Source organism: Callithrix jacchus, chromosome 17 (assembly GCF_049354715.1).
Source record: "Callithrix jacchus isolate 240 chromosome 17, calJac240_pri, whole genome shotgun sequence".
NCBI lineage: Eukaryota > Metazoa > Chordata > Mammalia > Primates > Cebidae > Callithrix > Callithrix jacchus.
Genome location: NC_133518.1, coordinates 12,842,252 through 12,869,808, shown reverse-complemented (window position 1 = coordinate 12,869,808; position 27,557 = coordinate 12,842,252). Strand labels below are relative to the sequence as shown.

General features: G+C 36.6%; 1 protein-coding gene and 1 long non-coding RNA gene across 22 annotated transcripts in view; one reads left to right on the top strand and one right to left on the bottom strand.

Moving 5' to 3' along the window:
• Window positions 1–27,557, top strand: part of NLGN1 (neuroligin 1) — an 887,833-nt gene that overhangs the window by 792,558 nt on the left and 67,718 nt on the right. The window lies entirely within an intron of this gene.
• On the bottom strand, window positions 122–27,178 carry LOC118148773 (uncharacterized). The gene is made up of 6 exons (XR_008477370.2): window positions 27,014–27,178; window positions 26,799–26,913; window positions 15,822–15,886; window positions 7,648–7,729; window positions 1,325–1,430; window positions 122–1,163 (listed from the first exon to the last, which is right to left on the bottom strand). It is a non-coding gene; the product is annotated as an uncharacterized LOC118148773 (long non-coding RNA).

The following is a 27,557-nucleotide window of genomic DNA, read 5'->3' as shown; positions in this document are numbered from 1 at the left end:
CTAAGGAGGCAAAAGTGTCGCAGAAGAGTTACAGGTGAAAGAAAAATTAGACACAATACGGAAGTGAGAGTGCCTTTTAGCTTACCTTAGGGAGGTGGGAGTAAAATATCAAGGACACAGATATCGCCTTCGATGTCTCCCTCACAAAAAGAAATTGCTGGTAATTTGGAGGTGTGTAGCTTCATTACTTTCTGTCTCTTTCTGGTAGGCTACAAGGTGTTGTCCAGTTTTAGTGTGAGATTGACCCAGTCAGAAAATTGCATTTAGATACCAAAGTGAATAAACAAGTGCAATTTTGTTTTTGAACTGTTTATAGAGAAATGTCATGTAATTACAGCAAAAGAAAATGTGGAATTTAGAAATATTTTAAGGGTACAAATGGTTTTAATGAGGGGCAAAGGTGGCTAGTCTCTTCTCTCTTAAAGCCAGTTCTGAGTTATTAGTGATTTATACATATTAAGCAAGTTTGGGGAAACAATTCACTTTTGAGTTCATTGTTTTAAAGATAATAACTCTCACTTTTACCATTAATTATCTACTTAGTTTAATAATTAAGAATTCAGTTAATTCTTTGGAAATGATGTTTTCTTGTGTGTCTTCCCTGCGCCAAGCATGATCAACTGAAATGCTTGTAAAAATGAATAGGGTAAAATTTTGACTTCCCACAGATCACAATCAAGTATAATACTTAGACTTTAAGTATTTTTTTCCTAAGGACATAAGTATTGGAAATGAGAAGGGGTGCAGAAGATGGCTAGGAGTCAGGCTCTGTGGCAGGCAGTGGCTTCTCATCATCAGGGGGACGATCAATGAAGGGGGCCAGCATGGCAGCGGTGTCATCCTCCTCCTTTTCCTGGAGAGTTTTGGCCTCTGTCTCTGTCTCCGTCTCTTCTTCTGCAGATGTCTCTGGTGGGGGCTGTCCTTTGTCACCCCATCCTCAGTCCCCTCTTCCAGCAGGTTTGGGGAAGCAGAGGGCTCTTCTTCAACAAGCTCCTGGGGAGTGGGCCTTGCTGCAGGGCTGCCCTGTCCCTCTCCACCTCTCCCTGGGAGGGGAGCACTTCAGGGGCCAGGGTGGGAGCTGTGTCAGCCTCATGCACCTCCTCTGCCCCTGGCTTTTCCACTTCCAACAGTAGCCTGGGTTCTGGTTCTGGCTCAAGCTGCACCTTTGGGGAAGGAGGAGGAGGCAGAGCTGGAGGCAGGGTTGGGGGTGAAGGTCTACATTCTTCTACCTCCCCTCCTGCTGTGCCAAACTCCAACTCTTCCACCTCTTCCAATTCCTCTTCCTCCTCCCCATTCTCCTCCTCTTCTTCTTCCTCTAACTCACCTTCTTCTTCCTCAAATTATTTCTCAAACTCTTCTTCCTCCAGTTCTTCCTATTCAAAATATTCCTCTTCATCCTCTTCCTCTTCTTTAAAGTCTTCTTCCTCTTCCTTAAAAAAGGAAAGACAAATGCATGAAAAATGAGGTACAAAAATGTGTAGAACAATAGACAGGAGAGAAGGGATCGGACTGGCTTCTTTAGGAAAAAGGAAGAGAGGTGTTTAATCCATTCTGAAAGATCAGTAAGATTCTAACAAGTGATTGGAGTGCAGACACATCAGATGTAAATTTCACCTCCATCACTGCAGGAGTAACACTAAATTCCCATGTTCTCCATGTCAGAGGCACGTGGTGCAGAAAATGCTGTGTATCCTGATCTAAAATAATCAGATCCGAGACATTTTAGTATTGTCCTGTATTCTTTTCAGAATATCAAAACTCCTCCTGTCCCTGCCTACTGCTGGCACATGGAAAAACATAAACCATATATCTTCATATTCTCAGGCCTTCCATACCGAGTGTCTTCTATGTCTATAAGTCTACTCTCTCCCTGCCTTTTTATCCATAGAACATATCTACATATGGGTATACACACACACACACACACATATGTGGCTATTTATTAGGTTTTGATGACTCATTGTGGGAGTTCTGTCTTCTGAGAAGCATTGTCCGATGCTACCATCTCAAGTTTAAATTAAGTACCCCTCCTCAGGGGCACAGAGCCCATCGCTGTTACCTCTATCACAGCACTTACTTCATGCTATCTAAATCCACAGGTTTTTTTAAATCTTCTCCTTCGGACATATTCTCCTGAGAGCAAAGATAATAATATCAAAACACCCAGATGAGATCCTGCCCTGCAAAAGACCCTAATTCTGTTAATGTTTCTTGACTGGGAAACACTCAGATATAAAAATGTAGAAAAAAATGTCTATAGTCAGCCAGGCACAGTGGCTTACACCTGTAATCCTAGCACTTTGGGGAGCCAAGGTGGGCAGATGGCTTGAGCCCAGGACTACAGGGCCAGCCTGGCAACATAGTAAAACCCTGCCTCTACTACACGAACACACACACACACACACACACACACAAAACTTAGCCAGCATGGTAGCGTGTGCCTGTAGTCCCAGCTACGTGGGATGCTGAGGTGGGAAAATCACATTGGCCCAAGGGAGATCCAGGCTATAGTGAGTCATGGTAGCACCACTGCACTCCAGCCTGGGCAACAGATTGAGACCCTGTCTCAAAAAAAAAGGAAAAAAAAAGAACGTCTCTGAATAAACATGAACTATCATTTTCATGGTTCAGCAAAACGAGTAGGTGATTGTGCACATCTAACCCATATATTCTGTACTTGTCTCTCACTTTCACTTTCCATATCCTTAATTAGCAGAGCCTACCAATCTTTTTTCTAAATATATATATACATTTTTTTAAATTTCCACTTCTATTTTATCTCCACTATCATTGCCTTAATGTAGTACTTCATTTTTCACTTGGACAATATGGCAATAATCTCTTAACTGGTCTCCCAGTTACGATAAATGTCTATTAAATTTAAAAGGTTGAATTGCTTAAAGTAACACTCTCTACTTTGAAAATAAATCAACTAGCAAGTACCTGCTGCCCACCTACAATATGTTCCAAACTTTGTATGTGCTATGAGGGAGTCACGAGAAGCAGAGCATTCAGACTTCCACTTTACCCCCAGGACACTCTAATGTGGCATGGAGAACTGAAACAGTGCTTCTCAAAGTATATCCTGCATACAGATCACCTAGGGATGCGACTGAAATGCTGGTTCAGTAGGGCTTGGGTAAGGCCTGAGGTTTTGCTCTTCTAACAAATCCCCAGGAGATGCAGGTGCCCCTGGTGTGTGGGCCATTCTTTGAGTGGAAAAATATTAAAATTCATTAAATGCCATATGACATACCTCATAGTGAAGATTCTAAGTGCAGGCAGGCTTCATGAAAGTAGTAAATGACACAACGGAAAACTCCCCATGATAAGAGAAGAATGGACACTGAGAAAATGCAAGCCCATGCCCTGTCTAGTCAGCTTATAAGATGACTCGCTTCTCATCTCCTCTCTAAAGCCTTTCTGAATCTTCCTGACACAAACTCATATTGCTGCTCTCTCCACCCCTTCCTATTCATGTTCTAAGGTACTAATACATTCAGAAAGAACTCTCTAAAATACAAATCTGACTTTGCCACTGTTAGGCTTAAAGTACTTTAATTTCTTTCTATCATCTACCGTGTAAATTCCACACTGGAAGGCCCTTCCCAGTTAGCCCTTCCTGACTCTTTAGACTCAATTTCCACCACTTCTACAACATGGTCACCTGCACTCGCCCAGCTGCACCACACTCTTTCTTACCTCTGCTTGCCATAGGCTGTTGCCTGCACCTGGCATCTCCTGTCCCCATTGTCTACTTGGAAAAAGTGCACTCATTCTTATGGAAACTCCAAAGTCCCCTCCTCCACAATGGCCTGCCTTGTCCTGCCAGTCAGAGTTAGGTATTTCAATGCCCTTTTGAGTTCCATAACACATAAAACATTATCGAGTTCTTCTATTTAACCCTTCTGATTTCAGCACTCCCAAATGAGCCCTTTTTTTTTTTTTGCAAGGACCTGAATCTCATCTTTCTTTACATCTTTTACCCACAAGGCTATATTCAAAGTGTAAAAAATGTTTTAATAACTGTTGGTTAAAAGAATAAATAAATAAATCCTAACGAGCTATTTACTCAAACATCCCTTTTTACCAAGAAATAATTTATGATGGAACTAACAAAAAAAGCCAATGTGTTTTGTGATGAGATTTTAGTATATTACGGAAGTAAATGTTAGGGTAAAAGGGCAGGAGAAAGAGAAGACAGAGGAAGAAAGTGCTAAGAAACATTGCAATGAGGAAAACAGTTAGTTACTACTTACATGTTGTTTTTTCTGCACACACACATGTGCACACACACACACAACATTTGTAATTTAAACTGCCCTAAAATGTCAATCATTTTAGCTAATTCCCAGAAAGTAGTGGAGAAGACAGGAATGTGTGTTAACACTTCTTCTTTTCCAGTCATTATTCACCTAGGTACTGGAAGTTATGGCTCAGATATTAGACTGAATTGAAATGAAAGATGGTTTCTTGGTGAGAGCAGTCAATGTTCCTCCTGTTTGCCAATGCTTAGACAATGTATGAGAACTATTATGTCTCAGTTGAAAGCAAAACTCAACCATGAATTTCAGGGAGCAATTAAAAGATAATCCTTAATATAAATAAATCATGCCCCACAACTCATAACAAAGCCACATAAAGGATATCTTTAGATTTTTCTTTAGAATGTTGCTCAATAAAGAACTACAAAAGTCTAAAACACTGGACAAAATAATATGCAGTAAAACAAAGGAAAAATTTAGAAGACTGTCATTTATACTGAAAAAAACTATCAGAATTATTGTTACTCAGAAATCTCACATCCTTAATATAAAAGACACTGGTAATGAGTAAAATGATTAAAAATTATTTTGTGTGTCAAAAACACTAAGCCAAATATTAATGTAAATAGAAATATCAATAAATGATTACTCATAGAATAAAGAATAGTGTCATATTACATAAGGATTAACTTCAGTAATACATCAAATTATTCTTCTAAAGCTATTAAATATAAATGTTATGTAATTCTCCCAATATTTTAATACTTTTCTATACCATGTTTTGTGTCTATCTTTTTAATCCCCAGATAAAAAAGCGAGTGTGGAACAGGTTGGTTGTAAGTTCAATATGTGTTGAAGTTGAATAAAAGTGAGTTGTCATCAGCCTTGACATCAGTCAGTCAGCCCTATTTCCCAGAGCATCTGCCTATATGCTCAGCACTGCTCTAAGAGAAATAGAAGAAACAGGGAGGCTGAAGTTGATCTCCTTTCCTGGGCATTAAGGTATAATCAGGAAGACAATGCTAACAGCGGGATCAGTGAGAAACTGTGGACACCAGTTTATAAGCTATATCACATAGATCAAGATAAAACTGCTGTATAGAATTCAGAGTAGAAAGGTTCTACAATCCAGACGTGGTCTTATGAGTTGGGGATGGAACAATTAAAATGATTTCCAGAGGAGCAGACATGGAGTGAAGTCCAGAGTAAAGGGATCTGTGGAGATGTTACACTCTTCGGATTCAGGAAAAAGCATGACCACAGATCCAGAGGCAGGAATAATAATGCACAGCCAGGCCCTTGTAACACAACCAATATGTGATAGGACCCTGTAGAGCTGCAACTGCACAGCTGCACAGTAGGCAAAGGCCCTGCTATACAGCTCTCTCAACCTGTTGTGCTGTTTTCGGCTTCCTTGAACCCACTTGATTTCATCTTTTGAGACTCAAATGTTATTGCCTCTGTGAAGCCTTTCCCTTTCCCCAACCTTCCCTCATACTCTGCATGTGTTAACAATTTATCCATATGCCATACTTATCTATCAATAATTACATATAATCTTTATCTCACCATTTCACTCCTCCGCATCCCACACATTGTCTAAATCAGCACTGACCAACAGAACGTTCTGTGATTATAGAAATACAGTATCTGCACTGTCCAAAACAAGATCTCTAGCCAATCGTGGCCACTGAGCACTTGAAATCTGGCCGGTGTGACAAAGAATTCAATTTTGTTTTAGATTTAAGTTAAAATTTAAATAACAGCATGTGGTTAGTGGCTACTGTACTGGACATGTCGTTTTATACTATGAACTTCTTGAAGGCAAGAATGATGCATTATCACCCATATACTTTACTATAATCAATCATAGTTTGTACTCATAGAGTTTTGCTGAATAAATAACCAAATCATAGTGAATCATAGTATATAGCTGACAAAGTAATGAATATAAAGATCAGACATATGAAAAAGTAACAAATTTGATGGTGCCTAAAAATAATTATTGAAAGATGAGAAGGGGAAATAGTGTGACTTGAATGTAGTTTGCTTTTTTAAAAAAATGTTAGCAAAGGTACCCTAGAATAAAAATTAACAACAACAAAAACAGAAAAACCTGTTGAAATGCTGACACTGTATTTTCTTTGTATGTCTCTCTTTTATACTACCTTTTTCCCTTATATTATACTATCTTAATTATATCTAAGTCGGTACACACCAGACCGTCACCTCCTTGAAACAGGTACTTCTATTTCCACTGTGTACCCAGTTCCAAACATAAGCTCAGAACACACTAGGTACCAAATAAATTCTCCTAGGAGAGTGAAATGAGTGCTAAGATAGGAAATAAACTATTTTAATAAAACCAGCAGATTTGATGTTCAGAAAGAAAAGATAGCTATTGGAAAACATCCTAAGTGACTATGAACAATAAAGCATTCTGCAGCATCTACTTTATGTGTGCATTTATGTCTAGTGTTTGAGAAACCTGTGTTAGTGCAAATAACTTTTCCCGAAAAGAAAATCATCATTGTCTTATTCTCCCTATCTCCTACCTGCCATTCTATAAAATCCCATTGCTTTTAGCTTTAGATGTGGTTTCGGCCTCTTTGACTCTTTTACTATTTTCTTTTAGTATTTTCATTATCTTAAGAGAGTGGAAGAGTTGTCTTTACTTTCTCCTGGTAGAAGGTTAACAGTAAGCAAGTATGACAATGCCAAATATAGTATGCACCTAAAGTTAAATAAATAAAAAAGAAAATGTCACCAAAGACTCATCAGAACAAATTGCGGGAGTTTTTCCTAATGCTTCTGCTTCAGACCCACCATGTAGATGACCATATGAGATTTATCATTCTGATACATCAGAGTCTGGTTTATACTTGTCAGCCAGTGTTTTTTACTCTGAGTCAGAACACGTTGCTTTCACATCTCCCTTAAGAAACGTCAAGAATGACCACCAGACCGGGCGCGGTGGCTCAAGCCTGTAATCCCAGCACTTTGGGAGGCCGAGGCGGGTGGATCGCGAGGTCAACAGATCGAGACCATCCTGGTCAACATGGTGAAACCTCGTCTCTACTAAAATTACAAAAAATTAGCTGGGCACGGTGGTGCGTGCCTGTAATCCCAGCTACTCAGGAGGCTGAGGCAGGAGAATTGCCTGAACCCAGGGGGCGGAGATTGCGGTGAGCGGAGATCGCGCCATTGCACTCCAGCCTGGGTAACAAGAGCTAAACTCCGTCTCAAAAAAAAAAAAGAATGACCACCATCTTTATCTTTTTCCCTTTCCCTAGGTAGCTCAGAAATCAATACAACAGCAGGTTTATGATTGCTGATGCTTAAATTATACTTGTCATTCTAAAGATATTTATTGCATACTTACTATGCAAAACTGTATTCCAAGTGCTTTAAGGGAAATTGAGATAAATCATGCATGAACCTGACCTCCAAGAACACAGTCATCACTGAAAGATAGGATACGTGTATATTAGACACAAAGTAGCAATTGCTAAGCACAATTGTCCCGCCATATCTGAGTGGGATTAGTTCTAGAAATCCCTGCAGATACTACATTGCCATGATGCTCAAGTACCTTATAAAAAATGGCATATTATTTGCATATAACCTGTACATATCCTGTATACTTTATATTTTCTCTTGATTATTTATAAGACTGAAGACAATGTAAGTACTATGTAAATAATTGTTATACTTTATTATTTTTATTTATATTATTTTTATTGTTATATTATTATTGTTTATGTATTCATTTTCAGAAATTTTCAAAGAATGGTTGGTAGAATTATCAGATGAAGAACCCTCGAATATGGAGGGCCTAGTATAGCGCATAATGGTTTAGAGCAGCCTTTAGGGCAGCCTTGGATTTTTTGACTTCCATATTAGGAGTTATGTGACATTAAACAAAATACATTAACCTCTCTGTGCTTTACTTTTCTCTTTTGCACAATAATACCAGGCTTTGTTTCTGGATTATTGATTTACAATCTGAATGCATCCAAATCCCCTGGTGGAGGATGAGAGCATCCTCCTTAAGGCACGAACAATGTTATTTTGTCCCTGGCACACATATAAATGCTTAGCCAGTGCCTGATTATAAGCAAAAATGCTTTCAGAGTTTGGAGAGATAATGCTTTTGCTGTATGGATGATGTAGATTCTGTCTAAAGCTAAAAGACTGTTGGATTTAGACATAGAAATGCAAAGTCAAAATCTGAAGAGAAGGGCATCAACTATCTGGAAAAACTCACAAAGCCAGGAAATTGGAAATTATTAATTTTCTTCATAATTATGTTTATCAAAACATTGTCTAAAATCTTTGAAGTGCCATGTGAGATGCCGTAGGGAAGAATGACACAAATTAAATGCTCCCCATTCTCAGAGGAGTCATTGAACTAGTAAAGGTTCCTGGGGAATTGCTCCATCTTTAACCTACATATTTTTCTCATTGGTAGAAGGAATATTGTGGGTTTGTTGGGAGGCTGGACTGCTAGATTCCAGGGACTGTGTCTAGATAACTTTGCTTCCACGTGAAGCACAACCTTTAGCACATAGTGAGTACTCATGACATATCTATTGAATGGATCAATCAACATATTTTGCATAAATACATTCTACTGCTTACCAAATAGTAATATTATGACTTGTATAATAATTCTTAAAAATTGCTACTTGAGTTCTATAGTGTTAAACCTAAATGATGTTTATCAAAGAGTATAAAGCTTCAGAGGCAAAATTAACAACTGCTAAATGATTTTAGTAATGAAATAACATACATGATAATATTACCACATTTGTATAACTCTTTATACCTTTCTAAAATGTCTTTTGGATAATTTTCCTGGTTTTTAGTTTTGTAATTTATAGGTTTATGAAATGTGGTGTGTTTGAATTTGAGTAAAATCTGCTCACCTAGAATGTTTAGATAAATGGAAAAGTGTAAAATAACCAATAATAGTAAAAATAGTAACAGTGATGACAAAATCACGAGCTTAGAAAAAAGATCAAATATTGTAAAGCAAAGAAATTGCTTTATGGTCCCATAGATTGCTTTGTCTGGTCCCAAAGTCCAGGCTCTTCAGGCCCTGCTACTAAACTGCTACTCACTCCTAAACAACAACAATGAAGACTGTTTATAAACTCATCCTTTTTTCCAGGTATTAGACCTTTGTGGAATCATTTACCCTCAAAATAACACAGAAGAATATAAGTTTGGATATCCTATTTTCCAGATGAGAAAAGTGAAGTTTAAAGAATCTTGCCTGCTTGCCCATGTTTACAGAACTAGTTATGGCAGAATAGAGAACGGACCCAAATTTATTTAAAAGCCAACATGTCCTTAATTGCTATCTTCTATCAATGATAATTAAGTATTTTGTTTAGGAAAAAAATCACTGTATTTAGAGTAAGTTTTTACTATAGTTAAAATGAAGTAATGTACTTACACTTAACATTAAAGTCACACCAAATATAATTTCCTCTTTTCACAATGAATAGAGAGGCACTTAAGAGTCTTGAAGTGGCTCGTTATCATGCCCATAATTAGCTTATAATAATATTTTTAAAGGGTGGGTGTTTGAACCGTTGGACCATTCAGCTTCTGGACATGTGGGAGTCTGTTTTAAATATTTTCCTTTACTAAATAATTTCTAGTTAAATTATCCGGAAATCATATCTCAATGAAAGACACAGAGCAAAGAGTACTCTTAACCCAACCCCTATTGCCCTCAGATAAGAGAAATAAACCCATCTTTCCTCAGTGGATAGAAGAATTATGGAAAGAGGTGAGCATAGCTCCAGTATATTCAACATCTTAAGTTACGCATCAACATCTGTTTCATTAATATTGAATTCAACCACCACCCAATTTGCATAACTGTCAGTAATCAGACAACGTTTCCCTAACCTTCAAATATATTTCACGTAAGTGAAAATTTCCCTAGTGCCATAATAGAGGAGAAAAACTTGTAATATAATGTGAAAATATTTGCCATTTTATTTGAGGTACTGGGATTTAAATTATGTATATGTCCGTCATTCTTCAGCATGTTTCCAAATCTGCAGTGTATTGTCTTTTTCGCAACTAATAGAACTCATTACACTAATAGTCTAGTATAACGTAAACGTATTTTATCCAAATATCTGGTATCCATAAGTAGTTTGTTCTCTATATCCCTAATGTAATATATCAAACAATAACTCATTTGTCAAAGGGATACAGTTCATTAAAATTCCAAGATAAAACAGCAACAGTATAAAAACTGATGTTGCAAAACTTAACGAATGAGGGAATAAGGGAAGTGAGAATCAGGAAATAGCAGTCCTCCTGCCCTCTGGGGCCATTTTTGGGCCACTTGTCTGAATTTTAATATTACAATTGTTTTACAAAAAGTCTCCAAGTTATTAGGCTGGGAGGGAAGCCAATTTACAGCCAGGTGACTTGAATATCAGGGGCATTCTCTAAATGAGAATATGATATCACTTAGGACATAGGGTGGAAAAGATACAACACTTGAGCACTGTACTACAGTTCAGTTTTTAAAAGTGAATTATTATATGACTTAGCACACTTCATCATTTGTTGAGTTGTATTTAAGTAGCATACTGAACGAGAGTTTTAGACTACTTTGTGGTTTCAAATGTAGTATTTGTTCCATATTTTTAAAAGCAAAATATCAAGTGTAGAAATAGCACCTACCAGAGGTTTAAATAATTTAAAAAGCGAAGAACATGAACCTGCTGACCAGCTGACACCCATTCTATTGTGAAACTTACAGTATAAGGAAAGGTGAAAAAATAAAAACACAATTTTTGAAGGTACTCAGAGAAGTATTTATCCTTTGGATAAATTTGTCCTTTGGGAATTATCTATGAAATCTGCTTATAATTAAAAATAAAAGATTTTTAAATTGTAAAAATATTAGACTTCTTGCATAACTATGTTCAACAAAATCGCTATTCAAAAATTACCATATTAACATATACCATGTATATACATTTAAGAGGGAAATTTCTTTATGTTTACATGCCAAGTGCTGGTTTGTACTTATATATGATTTACTTATTAGCTGTATGTAACTTAACTGAATGACTTCTTATCACTTCAATATTACCTACATATTTCTAGAACTTTTTGTTTCTAAACAGGCTTTTCTCCGTATGTTGTTATCAAGGAATGTCATGTCTGACTCTTCACATAACCAACAATAACCCTGATTTTCAAGAAATCTGTCTTTCCAAAGGCAAAAATTAAGAGTTTGACTGGGGTCTCTTCTAGCTGAGATTTTATACTATTCTCTCCTTTTTCTAATAGCAGTATTGTGTGTGTGTGTGTGTGTGTGTGTGTACGTAAATTTCATTTTCCTATATGCACCTAATGTACAAAATTTATTCTTTCAGTTAGCGGAAGTCTTTCCTTATAATAAAAATGAGAAGCATTATGAAAGGCATTCAGAGTTCCCAGTCTTGTTACGCCTATTCAAGGATCAAGTCTTTCTTCAAAACCTACTCTCAAGATTCCACAGTTCATTGCAAGATTTTCATATGTAAATTAACAGACCTGTGTAGTGATCTCCCTAACATATTTTTGCTCTATCAAAGTTCTACTTGTTGTTAGAAAGTAAAAGTTAATGTCACATCTACTGTTCTATTATGCATGTGAGAGAATCAAAGTACAGTAATCAAAGTACAGTAGATAATTACTTTTTAGTACATAGTGGAGTGGTACAACTAAGCTTTCTTTTAAGTTGTTAGTCAAATTATACAGCTAATAAGCAAAAGACAAGCAAGCAAAGCTATATTTGCTACACAGTTTGTCTCTTAACCGAGATCAAAGAATGAATTTGGTTTGCAACTCTGTGACCTGTCATTCTGTGAAAAGTGTGTCTCTTGCCAAAAATGAAACCACAAATCACATGCCGTTTGATGGTGTTCCTATGCTTGTGTGAACAGGCCACTTCATAGCAGCTACGAAGAAGCTGCTAACAGGTGCTGTCTGCTTTGCAAAATTACAGTTTCCACAAAGCACCACGAAATTACAATATTAGGAAAAATGCTGTCTCCCAGGCTTCGGGGATTAAACATGTACTTCAGATTTTGAGGGTTTGTTTTTTTGTTTTTTGGTTTCAAAGATCTATCGCCAAATGAGATAATCCGAGTGCTTGAGCTTTGCACCTATCTATGAAATTTACTTCAGGTAGGTTTCTTATTCAATGCTGAAAATGAGGTCAGCTAGGACTTCTTGTTATTTGACTTATCTATTGAAACTTCTTGTTTGACAGAAGTCCATGAAAACAAATGAGAAAATATGAATGTGACTTATGCAAAGCCAATAAAATTATACTTCAACTAATCAATGAAGTCTAAACCCCTGAAATTCCATTATATTCCACTGTATGTTTCAAGATACCCAGAGCAGATATACATTTTGTTTTTGTTAGTGTTAAAAGCTGAAAAAACACTGATTTGTCTGAAAAAAAAACAAATAAAAGGCATGCTATAATGAGATTTTTTAAACACATTAGAAAAATTTTATCTTACAAAATTCAAATTATTAAATATAAAACTCATTTACTGTAAATTTATTATTTGAAAAATATTGGATTTAATCAAGTAACCAGAATTTTTTGCCTACTTGATGACTAATAATTTCTTTGTGTGCAGATTACCTTTCAACTAGTTGCTTTAATGTTCTAAATATAATTAAGGAGATTAAATACTTAAAAACATCAGAGATACTATGCAGATGTTTTACCTTATAAATTTCATTTTCAACAAGTTAACAGAGCAAATACTTTTATTCATGTATGTATTCAAAATTCATTCAGTAATTTCCACTTTGTGCTTAGCATTGAACTGGCTCCCAAAGAAACATGTATGTAACACAAACAATGCAGGTCCTGTCCTGATGTGCTGCTGCATAGTTTGTGTGCTTGTGTCTTGTCTTTTCTGCTGGCCTATAAGCCCTTGGGGCTAGTTATATTGCATCATGAGTTTCCCAAAGTGCCTCCCACAATGAGCTTAATTAATAAATAGTTTTTATTTGCCTATGAAAAGCATTTATTATAACTTACCTTCCTTATCTCATTTTTGTCCACATTTTCTGACCAGCAACTTCCACTCTGTCCGTACAGAACTGTTCATTATTCCTTGGAGTGACTTGCATCTCCATATAGCTATACCTCTGCACAGCTATATGGAATACTGTATTAGTAAGTAGTTTAGTGCCGAAGCACAGCTATATGGAATACTGTGTTAGTAATACGATACTCCTGCTTGCTTTGTTTTCTTTTTAAAGTCCTATATCCCTTAATCCATAAACTTAACTCCTCCTTCAAAACCAAGCAGAAGTAATTCTCCTTTGAATGTACCACTATTAAAACACTTATTACATTGGTATATAAGTAATTGTCAGCTCCTGTCAAGAAACTACTAAAAATTTTGTATGATTTTATTTTTCTCTTTGTATCTGTAGGGCCATGTATGAACATATATAAAATGACATATAACACTTGGTACAAAGGAACAAAATAAAATGGCATATGATATTTTTAAGAAGTTTGCTACAGCTTCGTCCAACAATTCGTCATTGCTTTACTGTTGAGCAGGATAATTCTGCCTTGTGATTGTTTCCAAATCCCGCTGTCTCTCTCTGACCTCTCTGCCCTTCAACTTTCCAAGAGTACCTTTTCCATATATTCTGTACCTCAAAAGCTTTTCACTGAAAACCCTCCTGCCAAAGTTGGGAAAGGGATTATTGGTGTGATGATGGCACTTTTTTCTGGGAGTATTTGAATCCAAACAAGAAATGAATTCCCTTAAACCAAAAAAGTAATTATGAACTGTGAGTTTTTAAGCAGTAGCATAAACAAAGGAAACAGTTTTTTTCAGAGGACACACACACAAATCCAAAATCTTCTTACAATTCCATTGATCTCAGTCCTGTGGCTCCTGATGTTTTCATGAAAGATGGAGGAATTGCTATTACGTGAGAAATAAGCTATTACTAAGATTACTTCATCCTACCATGGCAAATAGTGTAGATATCCACATGGGAAAGCTGAATAAATAATTACTCTATAAAGAGAAAACTAAAAATAGTATCCACATCTCATTCCTAAAAGAAGCATCACTGTGCTATCTTGTATAAGATTATATGTTTAAGGCTTGGTTTAGAATATTTGCACTACAAATTCTTCTCTGACATTATCTTAGCATTTTATATTTGCTTATAAATTTTATTTTTAAAAATTAATTTAAAAGCCAATAGTCACTGCAGAGCTTAGAAAAAATTTTATCGTTTTACTTCATCTGCATTTACCAAGGGACCACCATATCACACCATTGCTAAATGGTGTTTTCATTCACTAGATGACAATCCTTCTCTACTTCTGTCATTTCACTACTATACAAACTGGTGTATATTTTACTGCAAGGTAATATTTACTTCCCACATATTTTCCAAAATACCAAAAGACCACAATTTCCATCATTCTTTTATGACATAATCTACGTATATACACTTCTAACTAAATCAAGATATTTAGATTATAGTCTAAGTTATGCAAACCCAGATGTACAAAAGTTATCAGGCTATTTGTAGAGAAAGTATTGTTTTGATAAGTACAGTTATCTGAAAAAAAGTCAGCAAAAAATGAGGATATGTTAAAAAGTAAATACGTGTGTGTGTGCATGTGTGTGAGTGTGTGTAGACATAGATAGTTATAGATGTAACATTATCTTTTAGACCCATGAGGAATGTTGGGATAAAGAAAATACAACTGTTCACTAAAAAAAAAAATAAAAGAAATGAGGCCCAGAAAGTTCCAATGACCGACTCAAGATCATGTTTTTTATTCACAGTCACAGCTAGACCCAAACACAGAAGTTTGACTTTTAAACTAGTTCCCTTTCCATCATATACAATAATTTTTGAAAAGTTACATTCAAAATAGAATATATGAGCAAACTTAAGATCTCTTTTTAAGAAAATTGAATATTTAAAAATATGTTTGATGATATTTCAAAGGTATTACTCTTAACATCAATTACCATCATATCAGTAAAACTTATGTTTAAAAAGTCCAGTAAGTAGACATATGAATAATGGAAAGTTCATTATACTACACTCAAAGAAATAATCTGAAAAAAAAACAGACTAATACACCAGAAAAACAAACTGTAGATATTAGGAAGCTAATTGGTCTATGAGATTGCTTCTCAAGCCAAATCCACTCTGAATTTGGACTTGGACTTAGTGAGGGATTAGAGAAATCTCTCTAAGGGCCAAATCCATAATCCATGACAGCCAATGCAGCTGAAGTGTCTGCGCACAAGCAATGCCCCTTGCCTGACTTGCGATATCATCTCGATCTACATGTTTTACTTAGGTTGGAAGAGATGCCGCTAAAGAACAGGGGGCACAGGAAACATGATTCAACTTTTGGAAGCCATTAGTGAAGCATGCTGAAGTTTGGAAAAAAAATTGCCTTTTTCAGGGAAAATTAAGTATAATCAGAGGTCAGGACAGAAATTTACTCACACAGATTGGCCAGCTATTCACATGGATAGGGTGTGGTCTCATTCCAGTCTCACCAAATACCTCACCTGGAGAGTAAACATAACTCTTAGACATCAGTCACTGGGAGTCCCTGGGCTCCTTAATGCTATGCCAAGGTTGATGAGGATCAACCAGGAAGAGAACGGATTTAAGCCTATAGATTGAATCTTAGGTAAGCCTATAGCCTCAGATAGACAATATTTTAGAAGGCAGATCTGACACACTTTAAACTTTGATTTTTGGAAATGTTTTTATTAGTTTAGTACATTCACTTAAGAAGGATAATTCTGTGCATCAAATATTCTCTCTCTCTCTTTTTTTTTTTTTTTGGCTGCATTAATAATCTGAAGATCAAACTTTCCAGGCTCTCCCAATAGTCATGCAAAATTATACTCACTCAGATTTTCTATTATATTCATTCACAAACTGAAGTTAAAATTTATTTTCAAAAGTTCTCATTTTGAGTTTTATTCGTCTTGTATATACTCTGCATGTAATGCCATCACTTAATCTGAGAATATGTTTAGAAAATTTTTATAACCATCTGCCATGTCTAATGATCTTAACTGTCATAGACAAAAAGTTATCTCACTGGAATTTTGGTGCATTCTTACAGAATTAACCTCATTTCTGTAGGATTTTCAGTGATCTTAGATCTTTTAAAAATTACCAAGAAATATTTCTAGATTTATTTTCTAAAACAAGTACTCACATGGCACTTAACTATTTGAGAAATGAATCAGTAAAATTTTAAATAATTGCCAACAATCAATGCTGTCATGATCTACAATGTGTAGAAAAAAGTAGCTCACAAGTGGAACTTTGCAAATGCCAGATTGCATCCAAAGTGCTTTACATATATTGACTTTATTCATCTCGACATCAACTGTATGAGTAAGAACCTTTATTATCCCCAATAGTAACATTCCCAAGTCCTTTCTGCTTGCAGGGTAGAGGCAGGGCTTAACCTCAGATGCTCAAGCTCCAGAGTCTGTGCTTTTCATAAATATTTAATGTTGTCAATGTATAACAAAGTCATTTGGTGCATCTCCTTTTACTGGGGATGATGCATGAATGGCAAAAAGATCTCTACCCTTTAGCCACCATCTTTGCTGAAGATGGGTGGCCCATGCCCACAGAGGGTGAGAAAGTTTTATATACTAATTTTTAACAAATAGAACATAGGATTTAAGAAGACAAGGTTAAATTTCAACAATGTAGCATATACGTTGTCTTCTAATGAGCAACAGAAGACAACTCTGACTGCTTTAAGCAAATATGTATATATATATATATATATATATGTATATATGTTTTGGAACAGTAGTGGAAAGCCACAGAATTACAGGAAGTATACAGAACCAAACTTAAAAGCTAACAGGATCCAAGCCATCGTGGTGGAAGGGGAAAAATAACTATAGGTATGATTTATATCAGATACAGAGTGACTAAGTGAGCCATACTAGGATAAATGAATTCCAAATATTTTCAGTCTATATGCTGCTCCTTTCAAGACTTAAACTCTATAAAAGGAGAATCCAATTAGCCTGGCCTGGGTAACAAGAACTCTTCCTTAACTAAGAGAGGAGGGATTGGAACAGAGCCCTGCAGGTCTATGTTTAATGAGGACAATACTTTCCTAAATGCAACTGAGACTGCTCTCAGGAAATAAAAATAGGTACAAGCAGTCAAAAACCCACAGACATCTGTGGTGGCAACTTTCAAAATAATTCCCATCATGGTGTGTGTGTTTGTGTGTGTGTGTGTGTCTGTCTGTCTGTAGGTAAGTTAATCTGTCATAAAAACTGCTTTAAAATCATATTTTGTTAATGTTTATTATTTCTGATTATAAAAGTAACACATATACACTGGAGGAAACTTGGAAAATAAATATATAGAGTCACTTGTCAATACTAAATAGTTCTTGGGGTTATAAGTGATTTGGTATTATTTTGATGTTTTTCTTTTTTTCTTTCTACAAGTAGTTACACATACATGTATTTCTATGCACTCTATACTAAATTTTGAAATTATTCCTATAATTTAATAGTGTACATTCGTCACTTAATTGATAGTTATTATGTTTACAACATTAGTCTTCAAGAACATAATTCCACCAAACAGATACTCATCTACAATGTAACCATTCCACATTGTTGTACATTTAGGTTGGTAAGTAATAATGGTAGGAACAGAGAAGAAAATAAAACAGCGATTTTCTATTTTATCTGGTACATATTGTGGGTCAGACACTGTGGCATGCTTTACATGAAGTTTTATTTTACTAAGGCCAAAACTAAAGCTCAGGGAGGTAAGTTTTTGCAAGGTCAAAGAGCTAGTGACTGTAGAGTTGGGATTTGAGCCAGATACTCTTATACCTGGTGTTCTTGGTAGCTACATGTTTGTGCTATTACTAAATATATTGTGGTGTGATCCTTAAATATAAATATTGGCACAGCTTATTTGCTTTAGATACATTCCAAGATGGGAGATTTCTGTAGCAAAATCTGAAAATTTAAAAAGCCCTTGATACATTTTTGCCTCTACAAATACACAAATTTTTATTTCTTCTGGCAGAATATGTGGATGCTTATTTCATAGCAGTAGTTCCATCACTGAATAAAATTATTTAAATTTTCAAATTTGAAAAAAAAATTATGGGATCTTATTTTTACTTTTTTAAATTGATATTGAGACTCACTGTGTTCCATTCATTATTTTAACCGTTATGGTAATTAAATGACATTCACTGAACCATATTTATCTGAGTGCTCACACTTCTGTCCCCTGGGGTATTAGTTAATGACGAAGGTAAAGTGCATGAATCTCTTCTGATCTGGCCACAGGCCTGTGGACTGCAGATTCTCATATTCATTTTATGGAGCAGCTTTTCTGGGAGAATGTGCAAAAGATGTAGGCTTCAGGTTCCTTATTTTTAAAATGATAATGAGAAGAATAGTACATACCCCATAGGTTTGTTATGATGATTTAATAAAGCATAAAGGACTTGAAACAATGATCAATTCATTGTAAGTGTCTGATAAACGTTAGCTACTTTCAGTATAGTAATGGTAATAGTAGAGTGAGGGTAGCTACGGTGATCTTTTCTAAAAAGCACTGTTTTCTAATGCATGGGTCTGTGGACTGCCTTACAGATGGAAATAAGTCCGAACAGTGTGGAAGAGTTGGCCTAGAACTCACAATCCATGTGAGTCCTTTTCAAGAGGATCCTCTCAATGGGCAGACATCTGCATCAGTAAATGAATACAATGATGAAATAACATTTGCCTGCAGTCAGGACAGAAGAGTAGGAGCAGACAAGTACATGCTCCAAAAGCCTCATGGAAAGAAACTTTCTCCTCATTATTATTGTGGTGCCATCAATTCCATTTTACTTCTGCAGAAATGTAGGTTTGAATGACATTTCTTAGGTGCCTATCATGTGGCAAGCACAGTTCTAGGAGATTTTCAAACATCTCATCTCAACCCTGTATAAAAAGACACTGAATGGATGTGAAAGAAGTATTGTTATTTACATAGTAGCATTATTTGCAGAGGAGGAAATAAATACTATAGGAGCTTAGTAATTTACCCAAAGCCCACAGTTATAATCAAGTTAGCCTGGTATTTTTTTTCTTACCAATGACCTTTTCTGGACCTATAGGCCTGGAGAGCTCTTCTTGCAGACTAGATTTAACAGGAAAGTTTTATGGCTCCTGGTGTGATCAGCAGGGGGGTGCTGGGGTCTAATAATAATGGACCATGAGCCCTGAGTTTGACTTCAGCTCCTTTGCCTCTGCCCTTTACTCATTTTATCACTTTGGAAAAATTGCTTAATCTCCTGTTTCTTCATCTGTAAAATGCAGGTAATGATTGCTACCTTGCAGTATTAATGCAATAAGAAAAGGTAACTGCTGTAAAGTTCCTAGCACATAATAGGCATGAATAATTAATAGTCATTCTAAATAACGACTCAGATACTAGCTATTCAACTTCTAAGACTCAACACTGTGTTCTCAACTCTATAACCTCAACATTAACGCAAAGAAAAACCCAAAGTTTGAGTCTTCACATTCTGACCTAGAAAGACTGCCTGCATGGTTTGTGTCATTTATACACCAAATGTAAACTGAGTTCTTACTGTGCGTGAAGCTCTTTTCAAATGCTTTGAGTGACAAAAGGTTCATCAGACACAGATTCTGCACTGAAGGTCCCTACCATCTAGCAGACAAGATGAAGCATGACCATCAATAACTAGTACCCAGAGTAGAAGTGGTAAAGGCTTCAATAGGATAGATTTCATAGAAAGTTCTATGTGCTGCAGAAATATTAATTTCAAGCTGGGTGCGGTGTCTCAGGCCTGTAATCCCAGCACTTTGGGAGGCTGAGGCGGGTGGATCACGAGGTCAGGGGTTCGAGACCAGCCTGACCAACATGGTGAAACCCTGTCTCTACTTAAAAAAACAAAAATTACCTGGGTGTGGTGGCACACACCTGTAATCCTAGCTACTCGGGAGGCTGAGGCATGAGAATTTCTTGAACCCATAAGGTGGAGGTTGTGGTGAGTTGAGAGCGTGCCATTGCACCCCAGCCTGGGTGACAGAGAGAGACTCTGTCTCAAAAAAAAAAAAAAAAAGAAATATTAATTTCAACTAATGAGGGTCACAAAGCAATAATATTAACTATCTTTTTCTTTTATATGCACTTTTACCTAAGATCAAAATCTCACTTCCACCTCGCTCTCAGCTATTGAACTGGGCAACTTCATCTTACTTGGCCCTAAACAGACCAGTTATTCCTCCTCTACTATATATTTTCTTAACCAACAGGCACAAATATTCTAATTACATGGAGCAAAAAACACTGCTAATGTTTTTCTCTGACCCTAGAGCAGTAGGGTCCACAGAATACACAAGTGTATATAGCCTGGGGGTGGAAATTGAGCCCTGTCAAGGCATGGTGGTTCACGCCCATAATCCCAGCACTTTAGGATGCCGAGGTACATGAATTGCTTGGGCCCAGAAGTTCAAGACCAACCTAGACAACATAATGAAACTCCTTTCTACAAAAATTACAAAAAAGTCCCTGGGTGTGGTGGCACACACCAGTGGTCCCAGCTACTTGGGAGGCTGAGATGGGAGGATATCATGAGGCCAGGAGGCGAGGTTGAAGCTGTAGTGAACTGTGATCGCATCACTGGGCTCCAGCCTGGGCTACAGAGTAAAACCCTATTTCAAAAACAAAAGGAACAGGAACAGGAAGGGAAAGAAAGGAAGGGGAGGGGAGGGGAGGGGAGCCGAGGGGAGGGGAGGAGAGGAAAGAGAGGGAAGGGGAGAGGAGGGAAGGAAGGAAGGAAGGGAGGAAAGAAGGGAGGGAGGGAGGGAGGGAGGGAAAAAGAAATTGGGCCCTGTTTGCTCTTGGCCTCTCCTAATGTCCTATTTCTTAGGGATACTGCTGGGGTTGATTCTGGATCTCCCACCATCCAGTTCTGCCTTCTCTTTCATGTACAGCATCACCTCCTCTCAGCAAATGACAGGTCACTTATAATTTTCTCACTGCATGGATAGGCAGGTTAAAAATTACAGCCTAGTGATCTAGAAATTGCAAGTTCAAATGAATGAGGTCTAATGAGAAGCAAGGATGAAGATGTCAGAAAATTCACAAGTTCATTGAGCTTAAATGTGAAAGGAGAGGGCAATATTCAAACAAATTTCTTACACGTAAGTGTCACCCACCAGCGTTGCCATCTGCTCCCAAATAAGGCTTGTGTCTAGGTAAGAAAACCTCATTTATATGGACAATGTAATGAATCTAAGAATCCACGGTAGTGTCCAACAGCACTTATTTCCCTCTCGCCACGGTTCTCCTTTCCCTAATTTGCCCTGACCTTTTAGTTGAAGTTTCTTACCGAAGGCAGATATTTTTTCCCTTATGTTTTCTTTACCGCTCAAACTTTCTTTCATTCATTTATCTCTGTGCCTCTTAATCTTTAATCATTCTTTCTTTTTCCTATGCTTTCCCTCTTCCCATTTGTTCCTCCTTCTTTCTTCTCTCCTTTGATGCTCTCAATTCGCTTCTTTCTGTCTCAGCATGTCCCTGTCTCTCTAAGTCTTTATGTCTTTTATCTTATCTCTCTCCCTTGAGATGTGTTTTCTGTACATAGTACTATAGCACTTGAGTAACTGGGAATAAAATTACCTGGATCCAAATACAAACCCTCCTGTCGGACTAAGCTGAACACAGAAGAGTTGGTATTTTATTCCTGTTCCTTGCTCCTCTTAAATAGCCATGTCTATTTCCAAATGAAAAGTCTGCTAATGATCTAGCAGGTTCCCAGTGTAGATAGGATCCAATTATCTGCTATTTGGCACGCAGTGGCCTTTGTGTCTGCCAGCCATGCACCAGGTGGTGAAAATAGCGTGTCTACTTTATTCCTAAGCGTGAGGGTGTTTTTCTACCAGAAAAATAAAATAAAAACCCTGAAAAATAGTTTTGAAACTCACAGTACTTTACCCAAAAGGTCAGAAATTCAATGGAATTCTATTTTCTTTTTTCTTGTTATTTTTTAGTTGTCATTTTTCTGCAATATTAGCTGTGCTGTGTATATATTTTCAACCTGAGTTTTCTCTGTCCCTTACGATTAGGTTTATGCCTTAAACTCATAATCCTGACTGCTTTTCAGAATGTTCATTTTTCCATGGCAACAGAGATGCAAATGAATAATTCTGGTGTTACTGTGGGGAAGAAGAGAAGAAACTGTGTGTGACTCATGCAAAAAATCTGTTATTCAAGAATAAATATATGCAGCAGTAATAATAAAGGTCAGCACTCCCATCTCACCCATGGAAGTCAATGAGAGATACACACAGGTGGTGGAGGACAGCTGTTAGTCCTCAGTGAGCGGTGAAATTTGTTGAGGTCAAGTGAATTGCCCTCACCTTTCTGTTGGAGGTTGTGGACTATTTTCCTATAAAAGGGCAACTATTTATTTATTTATTTTTTATGAGTAGAGCATGTCATTGAAAGATATCTGACCCAAAAAGATATGTCTGTCTAATATGTTTGCTTACTGAAGCACACACTTAATATCTCTCCTCCTATGATTATGAGAGTTCTCGGCCATGTCTACCCACCATCTCACATTCCTGACACCAGCAGAAGTTCACTGATGCTCCAATGACCTAGACAAGAGCATTTCTAGAAAGTAATTTTCTGCCCTGTGCAGTCTCTTAAAGGTTAAACATTCTAGTTGTTAAGGATTTCCTTCAAAAAGAGATGTTTAAAACCCTTATTGGAAGGTCCACTTCACTGTACACGAGAGTGAGGGAAGTGTATTTATTTCTTCTGTGAAACATAAGCACTCACCTCTCCAGATGAACCCGTGGTACATTTTTTCTTGGGCAGTTGGATGTGGATGAATGTTGTGAGACAGGGAGGGGCGATAAGTATGCTGCCCTGGGTGTTCTGTCTCAGGACTTTCTTCTCCTGCCCAGGGCACTGCTATTTAATCAACAAACATGCTGCTATGCTGCAGAAGACAAGTAGAGATCTGATACATCCAGGGTACCCAAATATATGAAGAAAAGGGATGAAAGATCATAGAACACCCTCCCATCACCACTCAACATAGGATGCCATCTTACACGAATATTGACTAGGACTTGTATAATTGTAGCTCATGAAGCAGGATCTTTTAGATAGAGGCATATTTTTCATAAGGTATATTTCTATAGAATTTCTACATTTGAATGATGTAGCTATAGCTATTTTGTTATCATTAGAAACTTAATCCAATCATTCTTTATTACTTAAAAAAAGATTTCCATAGCAACACAGAGACAAAACAAATTTCCTGGGTAGATATTATAATTTGTTTCAGATAATATAGAACTTCTATTGGAGTCATTATTTTAAAATTACAATTATAGTAGAGACATTTTTATCAAAGCATTAATATTAACACTTTTTAAATTGAATTCATGCCAGAAATACACTTTCATATCTTTCTATTAACCATAAGAGAGACAACAGACTTGTATCTACATAAGTAAAATTAAACAATATGGTAATTTTTGATGAAATAGGGGTTTTTCTCCAAATCTCTAATTTTTCTTTTAGAGCTGTGAGCTTTTTGTTTTCTTTTTTTAAAATTTTGGCCAGGCACAGTGGCTCACGCCTGTAATCCCAGCACTTTGGGAGGCTGAGGCGGGTGGAGCACGAGGTCAAGAGATCAAGACCATCCTGGTCAATATGGTGAAACCCCATCTCTACTAAAAATACAAAAAATTAGCTGGGCATGGTGGCGCGTGCCTGTAATCCCAGCTACTCAGGAGGCTGAGGCAGGAGAATTGCCTGAACCCAGGAGACGGAGGTTGCAGTGAGCCGAGATTGCGCCATTGCACTCCAGCCAGGGTAACAAGAGCAAAACTCCATCTCAAAAAAATAAAAATAAAAATAAATAAATAAATAAACAAAAAATAAATAAATAATAAATTTTAAAAAATTTTACAAAATTGACCTATTGTTACCTCAGGTATTTATTTGGTAACTTCTAACTCCAGAGTAGTATTTTTGTTCTTTAAGGACAAGTCACCAGAATAGATCTTGACATTGTACAACACTCTAAACTTGTTTCCACAGGAGGAAACATTCTTTGCATATCAAAAAAAATTTTTAACTTAAAATGTAATTAAGCAAAAGTGTGGATTAATTGTGTTTCCACTGATGTAAAGAAATTTTTATTGAATGTTCCAGCCTATCAGTCACTGGATTAGTGCATAAGATAAACTCATCCATGGATGTTAACTGAAGTCCTATGTGTTCTCAGTAGAAGAGTGTGTCAGATTCTGTTGGTATTTGCTCCACTAAACATAGAGTTGTTTTTTTTTGATAATACAGTTTAGGGTGAAAGTCTTGAGACAGCCTAAGCTCATGAAAAAGCAAAAAAGTAATCTGATTAGCAGGATTTGTATCTAGGCAAGGTAAATTATAGAAGATTGTGGTGTTTCCATGACTAATGCCCTAGAAAAGCTTCACAGATGAAAACTCTGATCATCAACATGGCTACTCTTTCATCTCTAAAACAGCTTAGTATATTACCTATCACAACTTTTCAACTTTTCCATTTCTAAGCGAGTAAAACATTAAAATGCATAGTAACTAAACTTCAAACAGGTTTTTTTTTTAGATGCCACCTGAAAATCCTTTTGGATTACTCATTTCCAGTTATTATATCCTAGTCTGCAGGGGCTTATTAAAAAAGGATTTAAATGTAATAGCCACCAATAAGTTGGCAGAAATAGAACATAGAAAAGTAGTCACATGATCATAGGATCATAAAGTCTCTTGATCCAGAAATTATGTAACTGTACTGAACACAAGATAGTTAGCAAACTATTATAGTACTTTTATTAATTTGAATATAATTCAAATTTAAAAATATATTTGTATATGTTCATCAAATATCTCGAGTTACATGAAAATATGTTGTGGGTTTTCTACTCTTAGGAATCCACTGAAATTTCATCTTAAGAAAATTAAGATATTCAAAAAAAGCACTTGAGGATTTAGCATTGATTATATCATATTCTGTTTTTAGAATATGATTAGCTTGAGGTTAAAGCTAAATATTATAACACTGCAATTTTCAAAAGAAAATGGAGATGTTTAGATTCTCATTACTCTTACTTCAGCACTTGTTTTATGATTAGTACATAAGACTCTCCAAATGTAATATAAGACAAAAGTTTTAATTTTAGTTAACATTTAAAAATCAAAGTGATTATTGTTATTCTGAAAAAAATATGCATATTATGGTAGTAATTTTTAAGGTTTTCGACTCTTCAGGACTTTTATATGATTTACACGATTTTGCTATCACAGTATCTGTATATGTATTGGTCTTTTGCTTTTATCTTTAAATTGTGTTAATATAGATGTTTGTTAGTTAAGCTTTACAATAGCAAAATGAACTAAATCACCTGTAAACACATCCCTCATCTGATTTCTGTAATATGTCCCTCATCTAATTTCTAAGTGCATCGGAAAAGAAAACACCTAGACAGATGACTAATTTGTATATATTACATAGGAAATACAGTGGTACTTAAATTCTGATTAGACAATGTATACCTTTTTAATTTTATTATGTTTCCACAATATATACTAGAAAAAGCCTGTTTTTAAGCATGTGTCCCAGAGCTTCTAAGTTCAACCTTATAGGATTCTGGTGAGTATCACTGAGATAACTGCATGTGAAGTGCTTCAATTCAGTGCCCAACAACCAGAGCCCAGTAGGCAGTAGCCACTATTATTTTTATTAAATATTTTAATCGACATAGATGAAGTGGACATAAAAATTATGTGATTAATTTGTTCACTGTAGAACCCAAAATCAAATTTAGCAATTGAGAAAATACTTCAATTATTAATATTATAGTTCAGATGAATCTGGCAAAAATCTCTCAATAAGATGACAATATTTGTTTCAAACCAGCAAATAAGAACACTGACTGTGTTTTCAGATCAAGAAAATGCAGCGTGTATTCTCAGATAATCTTCTGAGCAGGTACCTCCAAAAGCCCTGGGGAAGGCATCGTGTTCCTTTCTTCACTTGGGCTCTTCTGCATGCAGTGATGGGAGAAATCAGATACGGGGATCAAGGATCGCACCAACTTCAAGCCACCAAGGTCAAGGAGGCACCATCAGGCACCTTGGAAGCAGACCAATTCTTGGCAAAACTAAATTTTGTTTTAGCTAGATCACCATTTTATCTTTTACCTCATAGTACACTGGTGGGTTCATAGGCCTCCCCGCTTATTTGCTCAAGGCCTCTCATCCCTTCTGTCTTCTAAGGCCCTTAGCCAAGAAAACGAGCGAGGGCCGATGTCCTACACTCAGTCCCCGCTGCTGTTTATTTTAAACTGCTTTGCAAACCTATCAGTGCTCTGTAGAAGTTACCTCTCAGAGTCTCCCCAGGCTTGCCTTTCGGCTACCAGTAAAATAATTTGTGGCAAGTTCTTCTTTGCCGAGAACAGCTTGCTGTGCTTCCCAGCATAACTGGTATGCTGAAGACCTGTGTGGAATGGGAATAAGAGCATTAGAACCTCGGGAGCATCGCATGTTCCTGTCATTGTGAAACCAATAGGCTTTTGGAAGCAAAGATGTGTCTTTACCCAGCAAAACCCAGTGCAGGGTCTGGCAAAATGTAGACAGACTCTTAATCGGAGTGAGCCTCTTGGGTTCAAAAGAAGGTACTTCTGGTTGAAAGTCTGAAGTATAATATCCTACATACTTGTTTTATTCCCCCTGGACTGCTCTCAGGGTTACCATGGAAACACAAACATCAACCAACAATCCACAACGAGTAAACCCCGCCCAGCCACAAAGACTGTCAGTTGACTTGTGGGAGAAGTGACAGAAAGTTAAAAGCTCTCTTTCTTTTTCTTCTTCTTCCAGAGTGGTAAGATTTTGAAATGGAATGGTGCTTATGTTTGGAGGTGTTTTATACCTTGTTTCTTTGTTTAGCTTATTCATGAAAAAAGAGACAAGCATTGGAAACAGAAAGTGCAATAAAGAGTAAAGATAACATGCTTGGCTGGTGCATCACTCTCCCCATTATATCTCCTGGTGTAATGGCCCTGCCCAGATCCTACACAGGATGCAACCCGAACAGGTTCTTCAGCCACAGGCACAGGATTTGGCATAAAGTAGGCACTC